This window comes from Myxocyprinus asiaticus, chromosome 50 (assembly GCF_019703515.2).
Source record: "Myxocyprinus asiaticus isolate MX2 ecotype Aquarium Trade chromosome 50, UBuf_Myxa_2, whole genome shotgun sequence".
Taxonomy (NCBI): domain Eukaryota; kingdom Metazoa; phylum Chordata; class Actinopteri; order Cypriniformes; family Catostomidae; genus Myxocyprinus; species Myxocyprinus asiaticus.
Genome location: NC_059393.1, coordinates 11,127,712 through 11,155,400, shown reverse-complemented (window position 1 = coordinate 11,155,400; position 27,689 = coordinate 11,127,712). Strand labels below are relative to the sequence as shown.

Here is a 27,689-nt window from a genome sequence, read left to right as displayed (position 1 = left end):
ACTTCTTCAAGAGTAGCAGGGTTTTTCTCAGGTATACCAACATTTCTGTTGCTGACTAATTTTGTGACACGAGATTTAGGATCTACCACATAAGGGCTTCATCTTGCACTTCAATAAGTCTTGACTGTAGCTTGTCTTTCACAAGCTTGCGAAGCTCCCTTCTAAGGCCTGTGTCCTTAATCTCCTCAATGAATTGATCTCGGTTTTCCAAATTTACATTTGATATTGCATTTGATGATTGTTTTAGGATAGAACTCAGAATTTGAGACAAAGTAAAAGAGCAAGCACAAACATCCTCTGTTTCATTTGTTTACAGCTATAGAATGTCTGCAATAACTGAGACACACTGTGCTTTCCTCGAAAAGCTTATCTCAGGTACACAAAGAGGTCACATGATCACTTTGGTTCATTCCCCATCTGTAATCTCACCTCTTCAAAGGGTGCACCCTTTAAGAGGGAGAGCATGAGGTCAACTGGTCCTCGGTGGTCTGATTTCTAGCATGTAACACTCTCTCCACTTCTTCAATTAATTCTTCAACATGTATCGCATCTTTGCTGAAATCACCACTAAATGGTTGGATGTATTGCTCTCTTGGCACATATGCATAAGACCTGGTTAACTCTCTACTCAAATTGGCGATAGCTGCCATGGTCTCGTCATGCTTTCTATTGAGTTCTTGAATCTGTCCCTGAACATCATGCATACTACTACCTGCACCATGTTAATCATCAGTGTTTTGTAATACTCGACCATCATCATCAGATTATGACATTTTGAAATGTTCAAATTATCTCAGTTCAACTCAGTAAAAAATGGTGTCAGTTCACTTGTGGGCAAAACAAAAAGTCTCTTACTGCATTATTGTGGTGGTGATTCTGGTCATGTTGGCTTCCTCCAAGACGCTGATGTTGGTGCATCTGTCCTCCCAGCTGATCCTCAGAATCTTTCATAAGGATCTTTGGTGGTGTTGTTCCAGGGATCTCAGATGCCTGCTGTAGGTGGTCCATGACTCTGCTCCATACAGCAGGGTGGGGAGGACAATGGCTCTGTAGACCAGGAGTTTTGTTTGGGCCTTTAGGTCTCAGTCTTCGAAGACTCTTTTCCTGAGTCTGGCGTAGGCTCCACTGGCACAGTTCAGGCGATGGTTGACCTCAGAGTCGATGTCAGCTTTTGAGGAAAGAAGGCTGCTGAGGTAGGGGAAGTGGTCCACGTTTTCAAGAGTGGTGTTGTCCACTTATATGGTGGGCTGGGTAGATGGCTGGTTTGGTGAAGGTTGATGTAGGACCTGGGTCTTCTTGATGTTTAAGGTTAGGCCCAGGGCTCTGTATGCCTTGGCAAAGGCATTCAGGATGCCCTGGAGCTCTTCTGTGGAGTGTGCTGCAATGACGTTGTCGTCCGTGTACTGAAGCTCCGTGATGGTGGTGTTGCTGACTTTGCTCTTGCCCTTGAACCTGTTAAATTTGAAGAGTCTGCCGTCAGTTCTGTACAGGATTGGGATCCCCTGAGGCAGCTCTTTGCCAATGAGGTGGAGTATGGCAGCAATGAAGATGGCAAACAGCGTGGGTGCGATGATGCATTCCTGTTTGACCCCCGTTTTCACAGTGAAAGGCTCAGACTCAGAGCCACTGTTGCTGACAACTGTGACTGACATGCCGTCATATAGAAGCCTCAGTATTCTGATGTACTTGTCATGGCAGCCATACCTTGATAGTATGCTCCACAGAGCCTGGCGGTCTACTGTGTCAAAAGCCTTTGTCAGGTCTATGAAGGCCATGTACAAAGGCTGCCTTTGTTCACGGAATCTTTCCTGTAGTTGGCATGCTGTGAATATAATGTCTGTTGTACCTCTGGTTGGGCAGAAGCCACACTGTGATTCTGGGAGTACTTCCTCAAACAGTGGTAGCAGTTGGTTTGCGAGGACACGAGCAAGGACTTTGCCTGTTGTTGACAGAAGTGAGATTCCCCTGTAATTTCCACATTCAGCCTTGTACCCCTTCTTGTATATGGTCACTATTACAGCATCCCTGAGCTCTGAGGGAAGTTCTTCTTTTTCCAGACCTTGAGGAGTAGGGCATGGATGTGTTACATGAGCTCTGATCCACCTTTCTTTAAGATCTCAGCTGGGATCCCACCTGGACCAGTGGCCTTGTTGATCTTAAGGCTCCCGATGGCATCATGAACCTCTGTTATAGTTGGAGGTTCCCCCATGTCTTCTCTGATGGGACTCTGGGGGATGTGGCTGGTATAGTCTGTTTCAGTTGTGTTGTCACGGTTGAGGAGTTCTTGGAAGTGCTCCTTCTATCGGGTGTTAATGGACTCGTTGTCCTTCAGCAGGCTCCAGTGCTCTTCGATGTCATCAGGGTATTCCTGTTGGAGGCTTTCCCCAAGAGAGGCCTAAAGTTGCTGCTGGATGGCAGTTTCATCAAGGCTTTCAAGGTTCAGTCTTGGTCGGATCTGCTTCTTTTGAACCCTCCTCTTCCTCTTGAGTTTGATTGACATTGTGGAGCAGATGAGGTGATCCTTGACACATTTGGGTCAGGATCCAGTGGCATGGAGTCTAAGATGACTGGGGGCCCTTTTCTGCTGCAGCCTTCATCCGCTTTACCAGCCGTTGTCATGCTCCCCTAAAGCCAGCCATCATCCTCCGCCTGTTCCACCGTTGAGGTCTTGGATGGATTGCTCTTTTTCAGGGACCTCCCCCTCGACCTTACTGCCATGGTTGGCCCTACCAGGAGCATAGCTCCAGGCAGCATTGCTCTTGGGATCTCGGGACCACACAAGCCTCTCCACCATGACAAGGTGACAATCCCCAGAGAGGGTATGTGTGTATGTACTGTATGTATATCTATTGCTAAGATGAAGCTTCTCCTTCTTTGCCTGGGCCCTCTCCCAAAGATTTATTTATCTTCCTATCTCCTGGTCACTTTTGCTTGGGGTGACATATAGCTCAAGGAAACGTTTATTTGGGGGGCATCTTTTCCACTCAGGATATCTCCATCCTGCCAGCAGAGGTTCTTAGAATTTCAACAGGGTCAGCACTCCATGTTTCTTCTTTTTCTCACCGTCTACTTCAACTGGTTCACATCCTCTTTGCTCCCTTCTCCCAAATTATCTGACAGTTCCATACTGGAACACTGTGTTATTCCCATACTTTCCCCACTTTATGCAGTCTCAACATCCTCCTCTTCTGCATCAGAATCAGTAGACTCCACTTCACTGGCTGATTCTTCCGCATTAGGATCTTTTCGGATTGGCTGCTTGGATCCCAAACAACTAAACACTCTCTCTGTCTCCATCTTCTGAACGGACCATTTACACTGGAATTCCTGGCTGCTTCTATCCCACTACATATAGATGTGGCTCCCACCAATCAGTCAGCTCCTGTTTTCCCTCAACATGACACTTTTAATATCACCCTTTCTCCAGACTGGAACATGGGGCTTTTTGCTTTATGGTCATATGGCTTTTTCTGAAAATCTTTAGCATGCCTTGACATCCTATTTTCCTGATCATAAGCATAGGTCAAGCACTCACATAGGTTCTGGATATATTTACTATACTCATATGGCTCCTTGGTGGTGGATAGGCCAAAGATGAGATCATCAGGGAGTCTGGGATGTCTGCAGGAAGGATGGGGAGTAACCAGTTAAACCATGCTAGGTACAATTGTAAGGATGCACATCAAGAGAGCTGTCCTATTGAAAACACTCCTTCATTTTAAAAGTTTAATATTTATATAAATATTATCAAATTAAATTAAAATAATGTAGATGTCAAGTGTTTCTCCTAAACATTGCTTCAAGTTTTTAAAGTAATTTTTCAGAAACTAGTAATACAATAGAGTAATAAAAAAGAGAACAGAGTCAACAGTGCTTTAAGTTTTTTTAGGAACTGCAGCAATTAATCATTTAAAAATTGTGATATAAAAACAAAAATGTAATTCAATAATAAAAAAAAAAAGAACAACTTACATTTACTGTGATTATTAGATATACATTAATAAAGATTCAATACAGAGTCAGAGTTTGACTGAAAAGCAGATCTATTATTGAAATTTATTGGGCTTAAAGCTTTTGACATTGAGTGCTTTTCTCTTTTTCTTGTCAATATTGTTGTTTTAGTAATATTAATGATAGGCTTATAACAGCTGCAACACGTCTGTTAGGCTGCATTTATACATCGGATATTTTGATTTAAGATTATTATCCTATCTGCATCACGTAATACAGTTTTGGCTTATATTAATATTGCATCAAAACATCGCAGATTTTTGTCCCATCTGTTCACGCTCCCGTAATAAATTAAAATCTGTGTTTACATTCATATCACGTCAAGATGCACATTTAAATGTTCACGCGTGCTGCTGCGTTCACCACAAGAAACAAGCACTCTATAGAGAGAGCGTGCACATACACATGTGAGCGTTTAAAAATCTTCCGGCTGTAGACAAAAACCGCGAGGGAACGGAATTGAGTCAGTAATCGGTACTACCAGTACTTTTAACTGGTGGCTATTAAAATATTAAACTGAGCAGAAATTTCATGTCACCCCTAGCCAGTCCTGGCGGCACCCAGTTTTGGAACCACTGCTGTAGACTCTCAGTCTTGGTTTGCAACAGGTCTCTCCACTGGAGTCACATGAACTTCATGCCTCCTTGATTTAGTTCCACTGGCCTGGTCTCATTGAGTGGAGGAGGTCTGCTGTGGGCAGGACTTGTGTGACCTCTTGTGTGACCATCGGCATTAGAGTTGCACTGCCCCTGACTATACTCAATGTCAATGTCAAACATGGCAAGCTGCGACACCCACAGCTGGCATGTGGCATCCAAGTTTACTGTGCTCATTAAATACTTTATTGGGTTGTTATCAGTTAAAACACATGGATGCAGGCTAGGTGGAAAGGCATATGGTACATAGGAGCTGGCAGCCCATTGAGGTAAGATAGTGAAGCATGAATTGGGGATGGATACAGTGGGCACTGGAGGTGGGTTTGAGTCTGCTGGAGAAGTGAGCATGTCAGTTGGCAGTTCATAGGCAGAAGCTGATGAACATTGACTGCATTGTTATGCATGCTGGTCTAAGATGAAACTGATGGTGCTGTAGGTTGTGTGGGCTTGGTGGAGGGGCATATATAGGAGCTGGCAACCCATAGCCGGAAGTTAGTGAAGCTTTAATCTGGGCTGGATGAGGAGGTATGCTGGTGTGGGGTGATACAGTGATTGCTGGAGGTGGTTGTGAGTCAGGTGGAGAGGGGGTGTAACCAGGGTCTGGTGGGACTATGATCCAATCCTTGTACTAATGACTTAAAACTTAACAATTGAAGGTAATTTAAAATTGTAAAACACAGTCAACCATTCTCCATTAACACTTCATTCATAAACTGACCTCTTTTTTATAACCCTAAATGGCCAACGTATCCCTTGAGATACACAAATTATGTGTCAGATTAAGAAAAAATGCAAATATTTAATTAATAACTTTTCAATATAAACAGAATAATACAATTCCTAGCGACAATATTTTAAGCAGAGAATATCCCTTGAAATATGGTGAACATGGTAAAGATATAAACTTTTACCTCGAGGTCAGTGGTTTTCTCATGACATGCTACAATTTAGTCATATTTAGATAAAGATTGTGAGTTGATGCCAGAGTTTTTCTAATAGGCACACTACCTCAGTATTTGCAGGGACCCCCTTTTTAATAATTTTCACAGAAATTTGACCCCTTTGCTCAGTGCTCCTTTCCCCAGCTTATCAAATGTTTGGATACCCTAGGATATGAACACCTTTTAAGGGTTTGTGACAGGTTTCTTGCACTCTTGTGAAGCAGGAATTGGGGGCCAGATGAACAGTCAATGTTAATCTTTTATTTTCCACTTTTCAGCTAACACAAAACAGTTTTCAGCACAATGCATACACAGTCAGCTTCATGTGTGTCTCTCTCTCCCCTCTGGTGGTCTGGATTGCCCTTTTTCTCTCTCTCCACTCTCACTGCAAACATAAAAGAGGTGATTTCCCACAGGTGTCAATCTTTACCGTTCTGTGTCACTGGGCCATGCCCCCATCACCACAGGGTTAAGGCCTGTTCACACCAAATCTTGTGACGATTTTGCGAGACGAACCTCTAATGGAAGGTCTATTCACACAGAGTCCGTAATTTATATATATATATATATATATATATGTGTGTGTGTGTGTGTGTGTGTGTGTGTGTGTGTGTGTGTAAGAAACATTTAAAATAACAAGTATATTATAAAATATGATGCATAGTATTAAAAGAATATAAAAGAATACCCTGGCTCTCAGTCTTTATTAAAATTATTGCAATCCTTTGTTATATTATACTTGCAATAAAAATTGATTCTGCAATTTGTTTGTCTACAGTAATATATAGCATGTAAAGAGTCTTTTTTTGAGGATTTTCTATGAGCTCAGTGCAAACGAATTGCTGAAACTCGCTGCTATTTTTAAAGCCGTGAGAATATAACAGGCAGAGTGATATACAAATGTAAAGACAAAAAACCATAAGCAGACTTTCAAAAACAGAAAGGGATTATGTTTGCAGTACAAAGGGTTCATGAACTGCAACTATTTATTTTTAATTATAAAATTTTCAGGGATGTGTATCAGCTGCATTTATACCGGTGTTTGCCGAAAAAAAATCGGAACACTTTCCGTAAAAAAAACCTTCAGATTTGTATAAAAACTATTGATAATAGTCAAAACATCATTTTGACAGCAATGCTTTGCAAGGCCATAACCAGGGGCGGACTGGCCATCGGGAGCACCGGGCGTTTACCCTGTGGGCCGCTGATTAATTTGGGCTAGCCTGCTGCGCATGAACCAGCCCATCCCACAGGCGATATAGGCTGCCACCCTGGTATCCAACATCCACATGCGCTCCTCATAAACAAGCCATTATATAATAACCTATGCAAGACAAGCTATTAAAATGGTTCTAAATTTGAAACAACGCAATGGACTTTTATTTTGAAATCGCAAACACAACAGAGCGCATATATCTTCTGTGCACATTCACTTCGTGTGGACCTGATTATTTGACATACAAATCACAGTAATGGTGACAACCGCAAACAACATATTAAGTATTAGTTGAGCTCTGAATAATCACTGAATGACAAATAACTGCAAGATACAACAAATACAATAACAGCAGCGTAAATAAAATCGGCAAACAGTAAAGCTATGAGCAGTACATAGTCATTTTCATAATTTATTCATACCGCAAAGCATTACTCGGAGCTGAAGTGTGACTTGCTGAATAATGCTCACCCCTGTTAACTTGCAGAAAATAAGTCATGAAAAATGTGACTTTATGGCTATTTGAGTCTTTGAGGCTTACTTATTTAAAAGATAGCAGAAACAGTGCTTGTCAAATATAGGGCTTTTTAACATTTTCTCAAGAATAATCTGGGGAAGGAATTAAACCACTGCAGATATAAAGATGCAACAAACACATGAGTGAAAATGTGAGCAGTTAATCTTCAAAATATCTGCAAAGATCTACACTTTAAGAGGTGTTTATTTATTTTTTTACATATATTTATATTTGTATATTATATATGTACATGTTCTGCCAAACTTGTTTTCATTGATTTTTTTAAATAAACATTTACACATAGTTATGTGAGTAATTGACATGAAATTTTAAGCATTGTCATTAGTGTCATGCTGTGTGACACTTTCTCCATCTAACTATTTTAAACAAAATTTTATGATCTTGTATAACTATATATACATATATAATATATTATTATTATACTTGTTGTTTCCACAACCTCATATTAATTGAGCCAATAGTTTATTTGCACTGCTAGAAAAAAATTGAAAGGTGATTAAGATCTTTAAAAACTTGCTGACTTGTCACAGCACTTAAAATACACACTTTCCCTTGTACATTCATGCACATTTTAACCTATCATCTGTGTGTTGGGAAAAACGTTTTCTGACATGTTATTTGTCTGATCTATTAAGTACTTATTATATCCAGGGCCACTTTTTATTCCTAGTCCGCCCCTGGCCGTAACCACATTTTGAACATTGGGGGCCAAACCATTTTGGGGGTGGGGGGTTGCGGGTGTTGAGGTCACAAATATAATGTTCCTCAGTCCATTAAAATAGTAAAGGTGATAAAATTATAATTTTTTGAATAAAGGCTTTAAATGCATTTACGTTTTTTAAATGCAACCAAACTTTGATCATTTTTGGTTTTAAAATGTTATAAATGCCATTACTTGTCAGTATAATATGCCTTCTGATTAAGTCTCTCTCTTTTGCTGAGATTGAGCGATGCACAGCATCCAGCACAGCAGCCAATCAGCACCTGCATGCAACATGCAGAGACACTGATCCGTGCAATTATTTGAGTTGTTGCGGTGACAAATAAATGGGTTACTCCCAAATCTCAGACATCTATGGACTAAGTCTCTTACCGGACACCCTGTGGCGGGTTTCAAATTTACCAAAAGTCAACCTAAGTAGGAACGTGCTATCAGTAACCAAAACATTTCTTTCATAAAATATATGTTGTTTTTTTTAGTTCTCACAGTACAAGAGAAACACTGTGTCTGCATTGCTAGCAATTTGCCTGCTTCAGTCATCTTTTTTTTTTTTTTATTATTTGTGCTGTATCAAAGAAAAGACTAATATAATTGGAATTTCCTTTCATCACTGATGTATCTGTAAAATGACATGACATCAGCTGGCTAGTAAAAAGAAAATACACAAAATTATTTACTGCCATCAAGTTATGCCTCATTGTTTTTCCCCTATCTTAAAACAATCTTTTCTTCAAAACCTAAAAACTCAATGGAAGCCTCAAATCATAGGTATAATGTTCTAGTTCTGATCTGATCTCTACTTTGTGTTTTATCAATCATTTTCTTAGACAATTTCAAGTGAATTTTCTAAAAAGCTCCTTCAAAAACCTACCAGATAACCACATTCATTCAGTTCCTTTATACTGTACACAAATTCACACTTTATCTTAATCCTGACATGCTGAAAACTACTCCATTAATGTTTTCTCATTCACAATTATGAATGACTGTGACAGAGGGCTCTGTCACTGACCATGACGGTACTCACATGGACACCACATACATTTGAAATTGACCCATTCATTCATGCTGCTCTCATTGTGCAGGTGACGCGCTGTGTGTTCTCTCTCTCACACACACACACACACATACACACACACACATACATACACCTCACTCATGTCACCATTTCATCCCATATGGTTATTTCAGTCCACAAACCCACAGAGACACATTTATTTGTTTAATATTGTTTATTGCACTTATCTGTTTAGTGTATTGTGGTATGTAGCAGCCACCGAAGGTTCAGTCTCCTTTTGTTGTTTTCATTTGTAACATCCATGTTCCACCATTGGGGGACTTCTATGTTTTGTTTCAGGTTCTGTTTCCGGGTCACCCGATGAATGGACAAAACCACTTGATATCTGTGTTGTTTTATTATTTTATGTATTTTTGGTTAAATGTTTAATGTCTAAACAGAGATGGATTAGTCCTTTTGTTTTATGTGAAGAAAAAAATAATGTATGATGTACTTCAAACTTTGTGATTTGGTGAGCTGTTACTGCTATAGGTATGTCCCAGGGGAGGGGCATTGGATATATAAGTAGCTCCGTTTTCAGAGTTGGGAGAGTTGGAGTGGAAGGTAGCTGTGGTAGGAATTCTGTAATTCTTTTTTTTTATTATTATTTTTTTTTATATGGAATCAACCAAAATTGTTTTCACTTCCCTGGGAACTTTGTAAATAAACACCATTGCACTTATGTGATACTTTGACTGAGACATCAATTTTTGTTTTACTGAAACCCGCCTTTGTGACAATGACATATGAATCACATACTTTACATGACATATTTTCAATTCAAAATGGCAAATTTCACCAAATGATGAATAGTTTAAACACTTGGAAATTACTTTCGGTTGGTACAACATTTTAATCATAAAACAGTGGTCAAATTTTGCATGTTTAGTTAGATACTTAATAGCTCAAATGACACTGATGAGTGGTGTTGAGACATTGATGGCACATTGATGAGACAACTGAGCACGCTAAAAATCTAACTTTATTTTTAAACCTTTATGTTATTCCTGCAACAACTTAATGACAAACAGACGGTGATGCATAATGGACTGTAGCAGAACAGCAACAAGGATATCAATTATTTGTGTACTTTGTCCCCCTCAAAGTATATTGTGGTTACTACCCTGATGCTTTGTCTCTTTGGCAACAGGCATAGCTATAGTTTGTGTGGCTCAGCTGGTAAAGCTCTGTGTTATTACAGCAAAGTTTATGTGTCTGAGTCTTCGATTATAGACTAACTGCAATGTAGATCATACTTGGCCTTTATACTGTATTTTCACTGGTGGATTTACAGTATTTTGAATTGGTACATCGGAGTACAAGGAAATTATAATCTAGAGGAGTAAATCTTATAGAAAGAAAAAGCATTAGAGTGCATTGCTATTGTGCATGGTCCCATAACAATCCACATATTTTCCTTCTAAATCAGTTGGTTACAGCATATCTTTAAAGGGATTGGCCTTTAAATTATTGTACATATGCTTTTGTGCACTTCAGTAATATAACTTAATAGTAACTTATAGTTATTTTAAAGTTGAAGCCATCTGAACATCAGTTGATGTGTTACTAATGTTTGTAATCTCTTAATTCTTATTATTTATACTATAGCATATTTGTGAACCCTCGTGTGAAGTGAAACTCTCAACAAAAACTTTTTCAGATCTTATTAATCTTAGTAAAGTAAATTTGCACTGAAGAAAGCTATGGGCTGAAACGTTTGCTCGCTGGTCTATTTTTAACTTGCACACTGGACTTTTTCACTTAACTAATTTTAACAAATACAACCTTATTCTAAGTGTTACCATGTAAATTATTTCAACATTAAAAGCCTTTAAATATAAGTCAAATTTTATTAACTTCATTTAACCATTAAAAAGCATTCAATATGTGTGTTGCTGGACCATATTGTGAAATAAAGCAAATCATGCATTTTTGAGTTCTGCAGGAAATTTATTAATGTTACATAACATGCTACTTAATTAGTTATTGTTTCTAGAAGTAGTTCTGGGTTCTGAAGAGTTTCTATATCAATATGAATAGAAAAAGTTCCATCTGGATTGATGTGAACAGCAACTGGGAGATGAACAGCCATCCTTGACAGTGTCATCTAGAGCAGCAGGTACAAAATGAATTAGTTATTTTTTTCATATTAAATCTCTGTGAGTACTAAATAATTTACAAACAATCTGGCCTCTGACCTCTGGAATCCTAGCAATGATATTCAGGGTCCTCTGGGTTGGCAAGGCCACGGTCAGATCAACCTCTTTCTCACTGTTCGTGGCTCTTTCAAGCTTGAATCCAGCCCGGAGAGCTGCCATAGTGATGTGCTTAGACAGCCTAAGTGATGCCCCAGAGAAGAGGAAATATTTAACACCATTTTCATTTTTAACATATACCAAACATTTCTTGTTAGGTGTTGATGAATTCTACTTTTGGGCATAGGTGGTGACAATTATTGGAAGCCTCTCCCATTCCAGCTCTAGACGGACAGCAGGGAATTCTCCAAGAACACCGGCCTCAGCTTTAGCAGTAACAGCATATTGTTGACACTCTGGACCCCAAGCCAACTTGGCCTGAAAAAAGGATATTTGTTCTCAATGGTACTAAAGTAAGTCAATTTGCTTTAGTACAAAGATATTTTTGTTGTGTTTTAGAATCACAAGAGTTCCAGTCTTACAGTGACTTTGTGTTTGCTTAGCAGGACACCATCAGCACAAATCTTCAAGTTGTCATTTTCAGCAATTGAAGAAATGATGAGCTGCACTCTTGCAGTTGACTTGTCAAAGTATGCAGCAAGTTGGTAGCCCAGCAGCTTTTTGTCAACTCTTACGGCATGGGCAATGATAGCAAAAACAGGTGGAATAGAATTTCCGAGGAACTTAGCCTGAAGACATAAACCATAACCAATTACTGTGGGAATTTTAGTTATTCACAGAAAAGCACCTTTGAGTTTTGTGTTATTACGAAAGAAAAGACAAATCGATTCACCCGTTTCTGAATAGCCTCAAAGCTTGATCCAGTGCTTCCACTGCTAACTGCCTTTGAGGCTCCATGGGGTGACATGAACTGCAGGCAAAGGAAAGTTTTGTATCAAGTGAAACAAGAAAAACCAAATAATTACATAAAGTAAAAATCGTATTAACAATAGTATCTTTTAATAATTACCTGATCTTTGTGGAATTTCCTGAAGGGCTCAATCATGGTGGCAGTCTGTAAATCAATCAATACAAAATAACTCAGTGCACAACAAAATTCCTCATGGAGACATTTATGATAAAAATATTGGCTACATCACCAACAAGCAACAATCTGTGTCCTCACCTTAGTTATGCAAGAGCTGGACATGGAGGAGCTTGAACTGCTGGAACTGATGATGCGGCTGCAGCGGCTACTGCTGCTTTCAGAAGAGACAGGAACTTCTTTTGCTTCAGTCTCCAGGATTTCCCTCAGTTTCATCAATTATAATTATAATTTTCTTTATTTATCACACATTATACATTTGCACATATACGGTGAAATTCTTCTTTTTCACATATCCCAGCTAGGCTGGGGTCAGAGTGCAGGGTCAGCCATGATACAGCACCCCTGGAGCAGATAGGGTTAAGGGCCTTGCTCAAGGGCCCAACAGTGGCATCTTGGCAGTGCTGGGGCTTGAACCCCCAACCTTCTGATCAGTAACCCAGAGCCTTAACCGCTGAGCTACCACTGCCCTAAAGGATGCGCTTTCCCTAACTTGAACCTCAAGCTCGAGTTTTTCAACTGCAGGACCTTCACCTGAAGCCAGAACGACAAACCATTAGCATTATATTTTTTATATATACTTATACCGGTCAAAAGTTTTGAAACACTTGACTGAAATGTTTCTCATGATCTTAAACATCTTTTGATCTGAAGGCGTATGCTTAAATGTTTGAAATTAGTTTTGTAGAAAAAAATATAATTGTGCCACCATATTAATTTATTTCATTATAAAACTAAAATTTAATTAAAAAAAAGAAAAGCAGCCAATAAGTGCCCAACATAGATGGGATCTCCTTCAATACTGTTTAAAAAGCATCCTAGGGTGATACCTCAAGAATTTGGTTGAGAAAATGTCAAGAGTTCATGTTTGCAAATTCTAGGCAAAGGGTGACTACTTAGAAGATGCTAAAATATAACACAGTTTTGATTTATTTTGGATTTTGTTTAGTCACAACATAATTCCCATAGTTCCATTTATGTTATTCCATAGTTTTGATGATTTTACTATTATTCTAAATGTGAAAAAAAAAATAATAATTATAATAAAGAATGAGTAAGTGTTTCAAAACTTTTGACCTGTAGTGTATACTTGTATATATATTTTAATTCTTAATGTCTTTAAGAATACCTCTTGCTACTGAAACATGGGCTGAGTGCTGTCCAATTATGTAGAACAGAGGAGAATTCTTGATAAAACAGCATTGTGTGAATGCACCTCAATGCATCCCTTGATTTCAATATATGGGACAGTAAGACAGAGGGTCTTGTGGAATGGAATAGCAGCTCTCACAGCTTGCATATCAGGATCAGTGTTCTCTGATGACTGAAGAGAAAAATTAAGTAATGTAAAAAAAGGCACTTTACAACTTTAAGCATATGAAAGGTCAACATTTAAGTTTAAAGCTTACCAAATCACCAGCATAAGGTGTCTTTTGCATGGACAATTCAGGTACCAAGGAAACAATTCTCTCTGCAGAGGGATCTTCAATGTTTCTGACCACAGCAAGAGTCTCAAAGCTTTCGGAACAAGACAAGGTTGGGATATGAGACCGAAGGAATTAACACTTCTGAAACTTTTTAACTTTCAGAAACCTTTCAGATCATTCATTTAAAATGTTTGCTACATCAATAGAATTTACATTGCATTACCTCATAGTAGCAATATGTTCAGGAACCTCAACAGGCAGAGCCTCCACCTTGTAATTGCCCTTGAGAATATCTGCTCTTGCAGAAACTTTTCCAGGGATGATTGTGCAGATCTTTCCTTTGGCCATAACAGCAGCTTGAATCAAGCCAGTGTTAAGTCCCATTACAGCAAAGGTCTGCAGAGCAATACTGGAGGAAGAATTAGGGAGTTTATGTTTGTTAAAAGTTTATTGTAGAAATGTTTAGCAGGTAGTTTCACATGTAGCTGTAAAAGTATACCTTGGTTTAACTTCAGCTTGGCATTGAACATCAGTCCTCTTCAGCTGCTCAAGAGTGATGGTCTCGGGCTGCTCAGGGAGAGGAGGTGTAATCATAGCCTGAACTAGAAGGATGAACAAAACAATATCAAAGTAAGGGTAACCCTGTTATAACTGCAGAAAGAAAAAAAATCTATGGAAAAAAAAACTCACCATTGACAGTTGCAGCAGCAACTGCAGCAGTGTAGAAACTGAACTCCATGGGCACACCAACTGCTGTTGGAAAGATACGACGCACTTCAGCTGCTAGCAGAGGTTTGGCATACTGTAATGCAATTCCTTCTTGCAAAGCTTTCAGGGCCTCCTTCAACAGTTCACGTGGTTTGGGTCCAGTGGCAAGCTGTGGATTGTTTTCATTTAGCAGACATACAATTGTGAGAACAGTTTTTTTGTGAGACAGATAAAAAAATTACGCTAATGAGGGAGAAGACGTGAAGTAAAATACAACACCGGTATAGCTTGTTCAATGATAGTCTTGTCAATGTTTGCAAAAGCCACTTCCTGTCTGAGCAATTTGATGTAGAATGAAGCCAATGGCTGGTTGTTTGGCAGAGCCTTCCAGTTTGTGAGCTTGAGGGAAATAAACAGAGAAAGTGTATGTATTTTACCTAAGTCATGTTTTTAAAACGATTTAAAATTAAACAATAAAGTGGAAATCATAACTTACTGCTCTTAGGGTGCGCTTTATCTTGGTGATACGGTCAACACTTTCATCTGCTGCTGGAGATTGCAAAAGAGCCTCCTGGATACCTTCAGTTCTTACACCAATCTGTTTGAGAGGAATCATAGCGTGAAGACTATCAAAACATTCTAAGACAAGAAATCATTTTGTTGGAAAAATACCTCCTTTTTGGTGACCCACCTCAAGAACATCAGCTGCAGCTCCAGCCAGGTAGGCACGTGCTTTAGCTATAAAAGCTCTTGGCAGGATGGTGGCAGCATCATTGATCATGTAGGCACTACCAGCAGCTCCAATCATAAGAGGGGCTTCACAGGTAAAGAGACATTGATGCAATTAATCAGCAGAATTTCATCATAAAAGATTATTATTATTATTTTATTTTTTACATTTTAGGAAACAGCACTTTGTCCTCTCTTAACTGACTTAATCTGTTAGACTTACTATGATAGATGTCCAGCTGAAGGGCTCTGCACTCACTACCTGGGTGCATTCTTTAGGTTGAGCTGAAAGATGTTGAGGATTCCTCTGTGCAAGTTCATGACAGTAGGGGAGACTCCTGCAGGAGCAAATACCTTTCCAACCACACCATTAGCATACTCAAACTTGATGGGAATCTGGAGTTCAGCTGCCAGTGCTGAAGTGAGCTTAGTGGCTGGAACAAAAGAATCCTTGGGCCAGATGCCACTGTACTCATAGATCAGAGGATCCAGGAGCTGTAAGGGAACATTTCCATTTTAACTGATGGAATCTTTGCTTTTAACAGCTGGTGCTAGCTAGCACATTTATTTTAGTCTCGTGGCAGGACACTTAGAATTTATATGGCTGTTTGTAGTATTTACCTTCATCAGGAAGGTATTCTCTGTCACAGCACTGAGGAGAACCTTGGTGATCAATTTTGCACCTGCTCTGGCCAGACCTTCTTGAGGGAGACCTCCCAAAAGCAGAGCCTCATACTTGTACACATAGGTCTTATCGAGGGCAAACTCAGGAACTGAAAAAAGTTTAATATTTTGGGTTGAGTCCATTGAAACTGGTCTTGCCATTACCAGCAATAGTGCAAAAATTTTAAATTTCTACTTTATAATGAAAAAATTAAATAGAAAATTAAATCACGCTACTTACCAAGGTTGATCTGTTGACTCGCTGAAAAGAAAGAAAAGACAATAAACTCTAAGTCATCTTTTTTTTTTTTTTTTTGGTATTTAATATAGTTTTCAAGATGTTCAAATGACACTTAAAGAAAAACACCTTTTAATACAAAATATATACAATTCTGGTTTTTACTTACCCACAAGGGCTACAGTCAGGGCAAGCACAACAGCTCTCATGGTTGGTAGTTTGTGAAGAACTCCACAGAGAGGCAGACTTTTTATAGTAGTTTTCTGCTGACCAAGATTTAATACTTAAATGAATTATTAATAGTTATTTATTTTTTTTGTGTGTATCAAATTGTACGTGAGACAAGACTTTTGGTTCGCCAACTGGTTTGAACATAGATATCACTTACAGGTTAGGTTACACTGGCCTTTCATCATGTCATGCTTTAGGCCAATGTTCACAGTAAAACAGTGATTATTTGTCTTTATAGGTTCGATTCTATAATATCTATCAAATAGAGTCTATATACTATATACAGTCTCTATACTAGTACAACCATCAGTATTCACAAACCTGATTTTTGTTTATGCCAGTTTTTTCACTTCTACTGAAAACTTTCAACTCTGTTTGTATTTTAAATTCAACTGATAAATTGTTTTGATTAAAAATCTATTTAATAAATGAAATAATAATAAATAATCAAAACCTAGTAAACTATGATTTTTTTTATTATTATGATCATTTTAAAATGATGCCATTTCATTGACTTGTGATGAATTATTTTCAAAGCTTGTTTATATTGAGACATAATGGGTTTGATAAATGATTGAGGAGCCTGACTTCAGACAGTCACACAGTAGGACAATTGTGATAAAGTCATTGCATATGCGATAAATCATTGCATATAACTTGGCTGCTTTAATACGTAAATAAGGTCTAATAATTTAGAAACAGATTAATTCTAATGATTTTACACAGACTATTTATATGTATATCAAACTTTAATTGGGAATCCAGAGTAACACATAAACGATTTTAATCATTGATTTTCTCTATATTTATTGCATTTTATACAAATTTGAATTTATGTTGGCAAACTTGGCATGATGGACAAAGTGCTATCAGTTTTAGGTTAAGGTTACACTGGCCTCTAATCATGTCATCAAAACCTTATTTTTAGAGTCAATATTAGCCTATTTGGATTAACTTTGCTACTAGTGGAATGATCTGTTTGCAACTTGTCAATTTCAGTTCAATTTGTATCATTTTTAATTGCAAAGAATTTTTGGAAAGCAGGTAAGCACATTTTAGGAAAACCAAAAATAGTAGTTGTTTAAAAATTGTGTGTAGTACAGTTAATAAAGATAGAGACTAAAGTACTTTCAGCTCCATTAAACACATTTTACTATGTTAAAATCCCTTCTGCAGAATTCAACATATTTTCCCTCAAAAGCAGCACAGAAAATGTGAAAAACAAAATCTGTTTAATATAATTTTACTTCAGAATTGATATCAGAATTTCTAGTGCTTGAACTTGGTTCTGATTTAATTATACACTTTATGTAAAAATTATGTACATTAGCACATGCACATGGTCATTTTATCATCATTAGGTTTAAAGAAATAACATCTTTTGTCAACATTATTAACTCTTTTTTGACTAGACTAATAAATATGAACTATTTTCAGCAAAGTGACATCAGTTCTATGGGGGGGGGGGGGGTGCAGGGCATGCACATCAACAGGTTAAGTGTACATTTTTAAATCTGCAGCAATATGCTGGAGCACCCCCATTTCAGGAGTGGTGTTCAGAGGTGGCCAGAGTGGCAGCTCTTGAGGAGGGGATATCCAGAAGACTGGGGAGTCTAGACCTGTTTGGGGAGAAATGGGGCAAATATTTGTCTTTTTTGGAGGGCTCTCGGGGAGGGACAGTGGAGAGAGGTGTAGGGGATGTGTGTGATTAGTTTATTATTATTTTTGTATTATTATTTATTTATATATTTTTTTGTTTGTTTGTTTGTTGTGTGTCTGTAATTATGTGACCACCGAGGTGTTGATGGGGGTCGGGTGGGGGTATGGGGGGGGGGGGTAGTTATGATTTAATATTGGTTCTGTATATATATGTTTTGATGTTCCTTTCTAATAGATGAATCAATAAAAATGTTAATCGCAAAAAATAAATAAATAAATCTGCAGCAATATATCAGTCCGCTTTGTCCCGCGTCCCGCATGTCAGTATTTACTCATTTACCCCGCACCCTCGTGGGGGTACTGGAAACTACTGCAGCTAATTCGGGCTGATTAAGGCAGGGAAACATCCTTAACAGGTGGATTAAACTGCCTACTGTATAAATCCATGTACACATCCAAATTAAGTGTAAATACCTTTTGCCCTGTTGAATGTGTGATTGACAACAGGAGCGTGAACAGACAGCATTTCTGCATGTGCACAGCAAGGTGAATGCGTGAGAGATGTGCGGGTGTGAGGTGCGCGCGCGTGAGAGATGTGCAGGCGCGAGGTGATCATATGGCGTGTTCCGCGACCAGGGTTTGTTCCCTACGCAGGCTGCGTACTCTGCATTTAGGGAGCAGTGGTACTACTGTACAGAACTAAAAACGAATTATCTAAATTCTTTCAACACTGAAAACTGTAACTTCACTGAACTAAGAACTAAAACTGTGAAATAGCAAAAGTAGGCATTAATAAAACATGATTTTGCTTTGGTTTATATTTCAGCATTATATATAATGTCCTTGTGGGACATTGTTCACATTTTCACCTTAATAATTACTAGAATAGGGGGGAGTGGTAGCTCAGTGGTTAAGGCTCTGGGTTACTGATCAGAAGGTCGGGGGTTCAAGCCCCAGCACTGCCAAGATGCCACTGTTGGGCCCTTGAGCAAGGCCCTTGACCCTATCTGCTCCAGGGGCGCCGTATCATGGCTGACCCTGCACTCTGACCCCAGCCTAGCTGGGATATGTGAAAAAGAAGAATTTCACTGTATATGTGCATAATGTGTGATGAATAAAGATAAATTATTAATTATTAAATTAATTATAAATTATAAATTATAAAAAATTATAAATTATAATTAATTAGAAAGGTTTCCAAGCCTCTCTTCTTATTGACAAATTCATCCAGATCTGACAAGAGCCCTATAGTTCACCCAAAAATGAAAATTCTCTCATCATTTACTCACCCTTATGCCACCCCAGATGTGTATGACTTTCTTTCATCTGCTGAACACAATTGAAGATTTCCTCAGTTCTTTTGGTGAGCAATGCAAGTGAATGAGTGCCAACATTTTAAAGCCAAAAAAAAATCACATTAGTCAGCATAAAAGTAATCCATAAGACTCCAGTGTTTAAATCAATATCTTCAGAAGCGATGTGATAGGTGTAGATGAGATTTGCAAAATGGCAAATGTTCAAATGTGTCATGGCGGTTTCATAAACGCAGTGTGAATGATATGCATTGACACAGAGGAGGAGACACCCGCTTACTCTTTTTCTTTGGAGATGACAATGAAAAAACAATTTCACACAAGGTGTGTTTACATGGAACCTAGCAATCCATTTTGTAATCAGACTAGTAGCACAGTCTCAAAAACAATTCTCATGTAACCACATCAATCAAAATGAATTGGCCAAATCCAATGTAAATTTCATTCGGATTGTAAGGGGTGGTGTCAGGGCCGGTCAACCCTTTAGGCGACATAGGCATCAAAACATCACATACTTTTGACCTATAATATTTCAAAGCTAGATGTTTTTTATTGTTGCTGGACAGTAAGTAGATGGTACATTTGCACATTTTTAAGGATTGTTTTATTTGTTATGTGTTGTTTATCAAAACCAGATGTCCTCATGTGACATCATATCCTTGTTCGTTGTGTTGTCCAAAATAATGGTCTTGTTCGAGATGCCAAACTCCTCGCCTTGAAAGTAGATGAGAGTAGGTGGCTGCAGTCAGGGGAGGAGTGAAACAGTCAGGGGAGGAGTGAAAACAGTTTTCACTTCTTGTTGCGGATCAGACACACAAGATCAAAGTTAGATATCGCATGATTCACATTCATGCGCTGTTGCTGATAAAGTGGATATAATTACATTTTGTTGCTTTAAAATGAAATTAAATATGATGAAAAAGACACTCAAGTGTAGCTGTTATTTAATTTTCCCCATAAGACGTGTCTTCCCATTCATTTTTAGTTTAATAAAGAAACATATTTTGGAAATATGACAAGAATCACAAATCCCATACAGAGATTGCACTGTCAGAGTGTTATGTGGGAATATTCACATATCATTTAAACACACAAAACATGATATTAAAGATAAAAAAAATCAAACATTTTAAATATAATGAAACATCACGGTTGTTGTTGTTTTTTTTATGTATAACCAAAATAATACAATAACAGGCAACACAGTGTTACTCCAAAATATGTACGTGATTTTTTTTATTTTTCATTTTTTATTTTTAATACATTTGCAAAGATTTCAAACAAACTTCTTTCACGTTGTCATTATGGGGTATTGTTTGTGGAATTTTGAGGAAAATAATGAATTTAATCCATTTTGGAATAAGGCTGTAACATAACAAAATGTGGAAAAAGTGAAGCACTGTGAATACTTTCCGGATGCACTGTACAAAGAAATACAAAAATAAATAAATGAAATAAAATAAAATAAGTAATATTTTAGTAAAGATGCTGACTACCACACCTGGAGTGCAAGTTCGAATCCAGGGCATGCTGAGTGACTCCAGTCAGACTTCCTAAGCAACCAATTGGCCCGGTTGTTAGGGTGGGTAGAGTCACGTTGGGTTAACCTCCTCGTGGTCACCATAATGTGGTTCTCGCTCTCAGTAGGGCACATGGTGAGTTGTGCATGGATGCCACGGAGAATAGCATGAGCCTCCACATGCGCTACGTCTCCGCGGTAACGCGCTCAACAAGCCACATGATAAGATGCACGGATTGATGTCTCAGACTCGGAGGCAACTGAGTTTTGTCATCCGCCACCTGGATTGAGGCGAGTCACTACGTCACCACGAGGACCGAGAGTGCATTGGGAATTGGGCATACCAAATTGGGGAGAAGAAGGGTATAAAAAAATAAAATAATAATATTTTAAATGACAACAAATACAGATTCATAGTGCTAAACAATAGACATACATTTTTGTTTTCTTAAGTGATTGTATTAAAGATACAAGCTCATTAAAGAAATCCTGTTGGAAGAGAATTGGACATTCTACTTTTGTGAATTAAGAATTTACCAGCCAAAATTATATAATTCAATAAATTGTCTGTAATTTTGTCTTCATGTTCAAAGTAACAAATAATGTCTTTAGCAGACAACATTATATTTAGATTATTGTCCACAGAAAAAGAAGTACAATCTTTCCAAAATTTCTGTACAATTTGACAATCAAAAAAACAAATGACATAAAGACTCATCCATATTTTTACAAAAAGAGCATTCTTTTCTAACATCTGTAAACTTAGTGTAAAACATTAGTGGGGTATATTTTATATAAAGTCTTTATATGGATTTCTCTCACTTTATTTGAAATTTGTAGGGCAACATGGAGCTCCAATAAAAATTTTCCCCAAGAGGAAACCTACTTTTTGTCATGAAACACTTGTCTAATATACTTTTTAGTGCATCTTTGGTCAAATATATCCTTGCTTCTGAAAAGGAAATTACAGTCCTTCCTTTCTACTTTAATATAGACCAGATGACTGCCTATTAAATGAGTCAACCCTGAAGGAATAGCTTTGATCACCAAAATGATCATAAGAGTACGTTTTAAATTATGGATCAAACAAATCATTTAAGTAAATGATCCCATGCTCCACCCCTTTCTCCAAAAAGATAAACTTGTTCTTTATGGTGATCAAATCATTATTCCAAATTTACATTCTGTGAGGAGAAAAATTGTGAACAAAGCACAATTTCCAGGCCAAAAGGACTTGTTCATGAAATCTAGACAATTTTAAGGGTAATTTAGAGGGTAAAAAATTGCATGTTAAAAGACATTTGAGACCCCCATTTTTCTTAAAAGTTTTATAGGGGATAAAGAGCCAAATTGATTCAGGGTCACAAATAAATTTTTTATCCAATTAACCTTGAAGGTATTATTTATATCTACATAATCAATCACATCTAAACCTTTTTCACATTTCTTTCCAGCTATTACAACTTTTTCAAGATGGTGATGTTTATTTTTCCAACAAAAATTAACCTATAATTTGTTAATTTCTATGCAAGTGGAATCTTGGACATATAGAGAAAGACTTGGGAAGATAAATCAAGATAAACCTTCTTCTTTGGACAATAGGACTCTCCCTAATATCGATAAGTCTCTCTGTAACCAGTTATCAAAAATTTTTATTTTGTTAAGTTTTAGGTTAAAATTTAATTGTTGTCTAGGAGGCATGTCTTTGGATATATAAATTCCAAAATATTTAATACACTCTTTAACTGGAATATTAAATAATGATAGCTTGGTTGATCGATGTAGGCAAATTATTTCACATTTTTGCATATTCAACTGAAGGCCTGAGGCATCAGAGAATGTTTGTACTACAACCCCAATTCCAAAAAAGTTGGGACAGTATGAAAAATGCTAATAAAAACCAAAAAGGAGTGATTTTTAAATTATATTCACCCTTTGATATATTGAAAGCACTACAACTACACATAATATTATGTGTAACTTATGAATTTGATTGTTTTTTGAAAATGTACAGTAATTTCAAATAAGATGATTGCAACACATTCCAAAAAGGTTGAGAGAGGGGCAATTTAAGACCAATAACAATTTGCCGAGTTGAAATAAGGTGATGTGAAACAGGAGATGTTAAACGGGTTATGCAATCATGTTATAGTATATAAGGAGCCTCCAAAAACAGCCTAGTCCTTCAAGAGCAAGGATCTTTCAAGACTTGTCAATTTACCAACAGATGCTTCAGCAAATAATCCAGCACTTTGAGAACAATGTTCCCCAAAGACAAATTGGAAGGATTTTGGGCATTTCACCCTCTTCAGTGCACAATACAGTTAAAAGATTCAAGGAATCTGGTCAAATCTCGGTGCGTAAAGGGCAAGACGAAAACCACTTCTGAATACGTGTGATCTCTGATCCCTCAGATGACACTCTCTTAAAAAACATAATTCATCTGTAATGGATATCATGAACATGGGTTTGGGATTAATTTAGTAAACCTTTGTTAGTCAACACCATCCGTTGCTGCATCCACAGATGCAAGTTAAGACTTTACTATGTAAAGGAGAAGCCCTACATCAACACTGTCCAGAAGTGCTGCTGACTTCTCTGGGCTTGTTCTCATCTTAGATGGAAAGTAGAACAGAACTGTGTTTTTTGGACAGATGAGTCCACATTTCAAAATGTTTTTGAAAAACACAGCTGTCATGTTATCCGGGCCAAAGAGGAAAAGGACCATCCAAGCTGTTATCAGCGTCATGTCAAAAAGCCAGTGTCTGTGTGAGCCAGGGGTGTGTCAGTGCCCAGACATGGGTAACTCACACATCTGTGAGGGCACCATTAATGCAGACATATATGTAAAAAGTTTGGAGCAGCATATACTTCCATCCAGCACCGTCTTTTCCAGGGACGTCCCTGCATTTTCCAGCAGGACAATATCAAACCACATACTGCCCGGATTACAGGTGCATGGCTGTGTAAGCAAAGAGTGTGGGTGCTAGACTGGTCTGCCTGCAGTTCTGACCTGTCTCCAATTGAGAATGTGTGGCTCATTATGAAGCACACCATCCGGCAATGAAGACCCTATACAATTGTTCTGCTAAAGACCTGCATAATGGATGAATGGGGGAAAATTCCACTTTCTAAACTTAACAAACTTGTGTCTTCAGTGCCTAAATGCTTAATAAGTGTTACTAGAAGAAATGGTGTTGTTTCACAGTGATAAACACTCGACTGTCCCAACTTTATGGAGCGTGTTGCAATCATCTGATTTGAAATTACTGTACATTAAAAAAAAACAAAAAAACAATTATATTTCATAAGGTAAAACATCATAAAATGTGTATTTGTGAGCTTTCAATACAGCAAAGTGTGATTATAATTTACAAATCACTCATTTTTGTTTTTGCATTTTTCATACTGTCCCAACTTTTTTGGAATTGGGGTAATTTGGTTTGTATCTTTCAAAAATAAAGTTGTATCATCAGCCAATTGTGAAATTTTTATTTCTCTGCCAAATAATGAAATACCACAGATATTAGAATTCTGCACTATCGACAGAATTTCAACTGCTAACAAAAACAAAAATGGGAAAATTGGGCAACCTTGTCTTACACCCCTGTTTATAAAAAATAAGTATTGGACTGTAATATACCTGAGCTATTAATACCATCATTAAACATTCTAACAATTCGAACAAACTTACTTCTGAAACAAAAAAACATTTAAACATGGCTTATAAAAGTCCAGAAATAAAATAAGTGCATCAGAATTGACATAGTGATTATAATCTAAGAGGTATAGTACAAGTCTAATGTTGCAACTAATATGTTAGCAGGGCAACAATTGCAGGATTGGTCAGAAGTGCTTTTAAGGCGAGGCTTAGTGAAGAGTCAATTAACGTCCATGTATTCACTTCTTTATTTAATCTGACACAAAAGACACAAAACGTTAACTTTCTTTGAAAAAGAACAGACACACACACACATTCATTATGTCTTTCACATACTTAAATGTTCATTACAATAACACACTGGTCTTCAGGAAACTGACACTTTAACCTTTAAATATCATGAAATAAAGACTATCTACAGGATCACATTTAGGCTACCTACATTGAAAAAAAAACAATTTTGTGGTGAAGTAAATATAGAAGAAAAGATTAAGTACTTCTACACTGAATGAGTTAAAGCGTGAACTTGAAAATATTAAGTAAATGTTACTGTCATGTATTTCCTGTTTTTGTCTAGACTTTTATGTTGAAATTCTTGTTTAGTTCCCCGTTCCTGTTTCCTGTGTTAGTTTTGTAGTCCTTTGTAGTTTTATTTCATGATTGGTTCACCCTGATTGTTTCCCCAGGTGTTCCTTGTTTTCCCTTGTGTAGTTAAGCCCTTGTTTCCCCTGGTTAGTTTGTCAGTCTTCACATGTTTTTGTTTTGTTTTATTCTGAGTACTTTTTTTTATCTTTTGTTTATATTAAAGCTGCATTTAGATCCTCGTTCCTCGCCTGCCTCGTCACAGTTACATTTAAACATAAAAAATAATGCGCTAACTTATAAAATATTATTTATGATTGTTTCTTTTCTTTGCAATGTGTCATCATGTATCAATCCTAAAGTAGAAAACTGTCATTTATTACAACATTTATTTGCAAATTTTAGTAAATTTCACTGGTAAATAAAATAAGTAAATTTTACTGTAGTTTCCAGCATGCACTGGGCTTGAATAATTAATGAGCTTGAATGGTTTGCTTTTTGTGAGTTTATTTACATTGTCTTTATTGTTAATTTTGTCATTACGTTTGGTAACTTCTTGTTTTGTGCAGTCTGAAGTTCATTTTCTACTCAAAATTACCCAAAACATAATTATCATGGTCACTGTGTTTTGAGCACCAAGTGTTGTAGTCTGTGTGCGCAGCTCTGTATCTTATTACTATTACCACTATTGCAAGACGATGTTGTCTCAGACTAAATAGCATTCATTAAAACTGAAATATATTATTTCATTGTTAAATTATGTTCTCCTATCCTAGCTTAATATGCAGAGACAGCAATAAGTAAGCCATCCATAGGTTAATTTTCTTCAGAACTGCAAATTCTGTGTCTCTGTTGCACTATGAAAATTCCTTTGTTTGTTTTGAGCAACCTGTCTCTAGAGAGATAACATTGGCTCGACCAATGGCGTGAGTTAGAGGCAGGACTATCTGTTTGCTTTATCAATGGTAAATGGGGTGTTTATTCAGAAAGCTGTTTTGAAAACTATGTTGTTGTTTTTTGTTGTTGTTATTGTTGTTGTTGTTTTGTTTGCAATTACGTTTGGTTGTGCAGAAATTACATCAGGTTTAAGCTTCCCTATGGGAGACTTTTTTACTGTTGTCATGGTCTCTGTTGGGTTGCCAGTTTATTTCTGTGCGTCTCCATGTTTTCGTTCTCTTCGTGTGTTTTCCTCTGCCTGGTGGCCGGCGTGATTTGCGTTTCCTTGGAGATGCTCATTCACACCGCTCATGGGGCAATCACCCACACCTGTTCCCTATTTACCCTGCCGATATATTCTCCCTTGTGTGTGGTGTTAGTCACCAGATTGTTATAGTGCATCCTGTCTATGCAGTCTTGCCTCCTTGTCTGTCTTGATTTGTTTTTTCCTCTCTCCCAGTTCTGTTCCTGTGTGGATTACTCCTGGCTGAATTTTGCTCTCTGGATATACATACTGTGGATTACTAACCTGGACTGCTTGATTCCTAACAATTTTTTGCCTGTGGATTACTTACCCTGTTTTCACCGTTGATCACTTCTCTGCCATTCTCTGCCTGGGTGCCCCATGCTGGTTCATCGCCGCCTGCTCATCCATCATTCACATCACCTCAGCGCTCTGCAACCTGTGCAGGGAATTCCTGCTCATTATTCCATCTCTGCATTTATCTCTGTGTATTCAAGTAGACTCATTCATTTTATTCCCTCTGCATTTGGGTCCTTCCTTAAACATCATGTAACGGAACAATCTGGCCAACCATGGACCTAGCAGAGGGAACGTCACTATGTAGGTGCTACTGGTTGTTTAAATCAGTTCTACTATCAGAAATAATTGATAATTAATTGTTATTAATTATGGAATAATCAAATAGCTAAATAGTAATTAAATAGAATTTAATTCATTAAACTCTATTCTCGGGGCACCACTCTTTGAAAAGAGAAAAATGATAGCAAGTTACTGACTGAGTCTCATAGAATAAAATCTACCCTGTAAGTTGAGTATCTTAGTTGTTAATCAAAATAATCAAAGGGGAAACCTAGTTCAATTATTTTGATACACAAATCCAACAGTAATCTAGTTACAGTTAGTTTCTAATACCAACAACATAATAGTACTCTGAGGTAACTTGGGAGTTCTTTACGTGGCAGAGGTTGGCTTCAACACAACATTCAAACAAAAACAAACAGGAGTACTTATAATATAACAAGATTTATTATAAACAAGCAGTAGTGAACACAGCCAATACTATCCGAATATAATCCAGTTAAAATCAATGATATCCTAAGCTAACAGTGGAGCTATATGCTAGTGTGTGTGTGTGTGTGTGTGTGTGTCCCGGTGTGGTAACCAAGGAATCAAAATGGAGGATCAGGTTCAAAATGGAGGGTTAAATCCAAAATGGAGCTAATACCACGTGCGGGTGGAAATGAGTGGACACACTAAGGGACTGACGGAACAGGCGGGAGAATTTGGTGGCCAGCCAGTGAACACAGCCAATACTATCTGAATATAATCCAAAAATAAAATCAATGATATCCTAAGATAACAGTGGAGCTATATGATAGTGTGTGTGTGTGTGTGTGTG

At 37.6% G+C, this 27,689-nt stretch overlaps 1 pseudogene; it reads right to left on the bottom strand.

Annotated features, from left to right (window-relative positions):
• Positions 1-11,132: 11,132 nt before the first annotated feature.
• LOC127438884 (vitellogenin-like) lies at positions 11,133-16,369 on the bottom strand (annotated as a pseudogene).
• Positions 16,370-27,689: the final 11,320 nt, after the last annotated feature.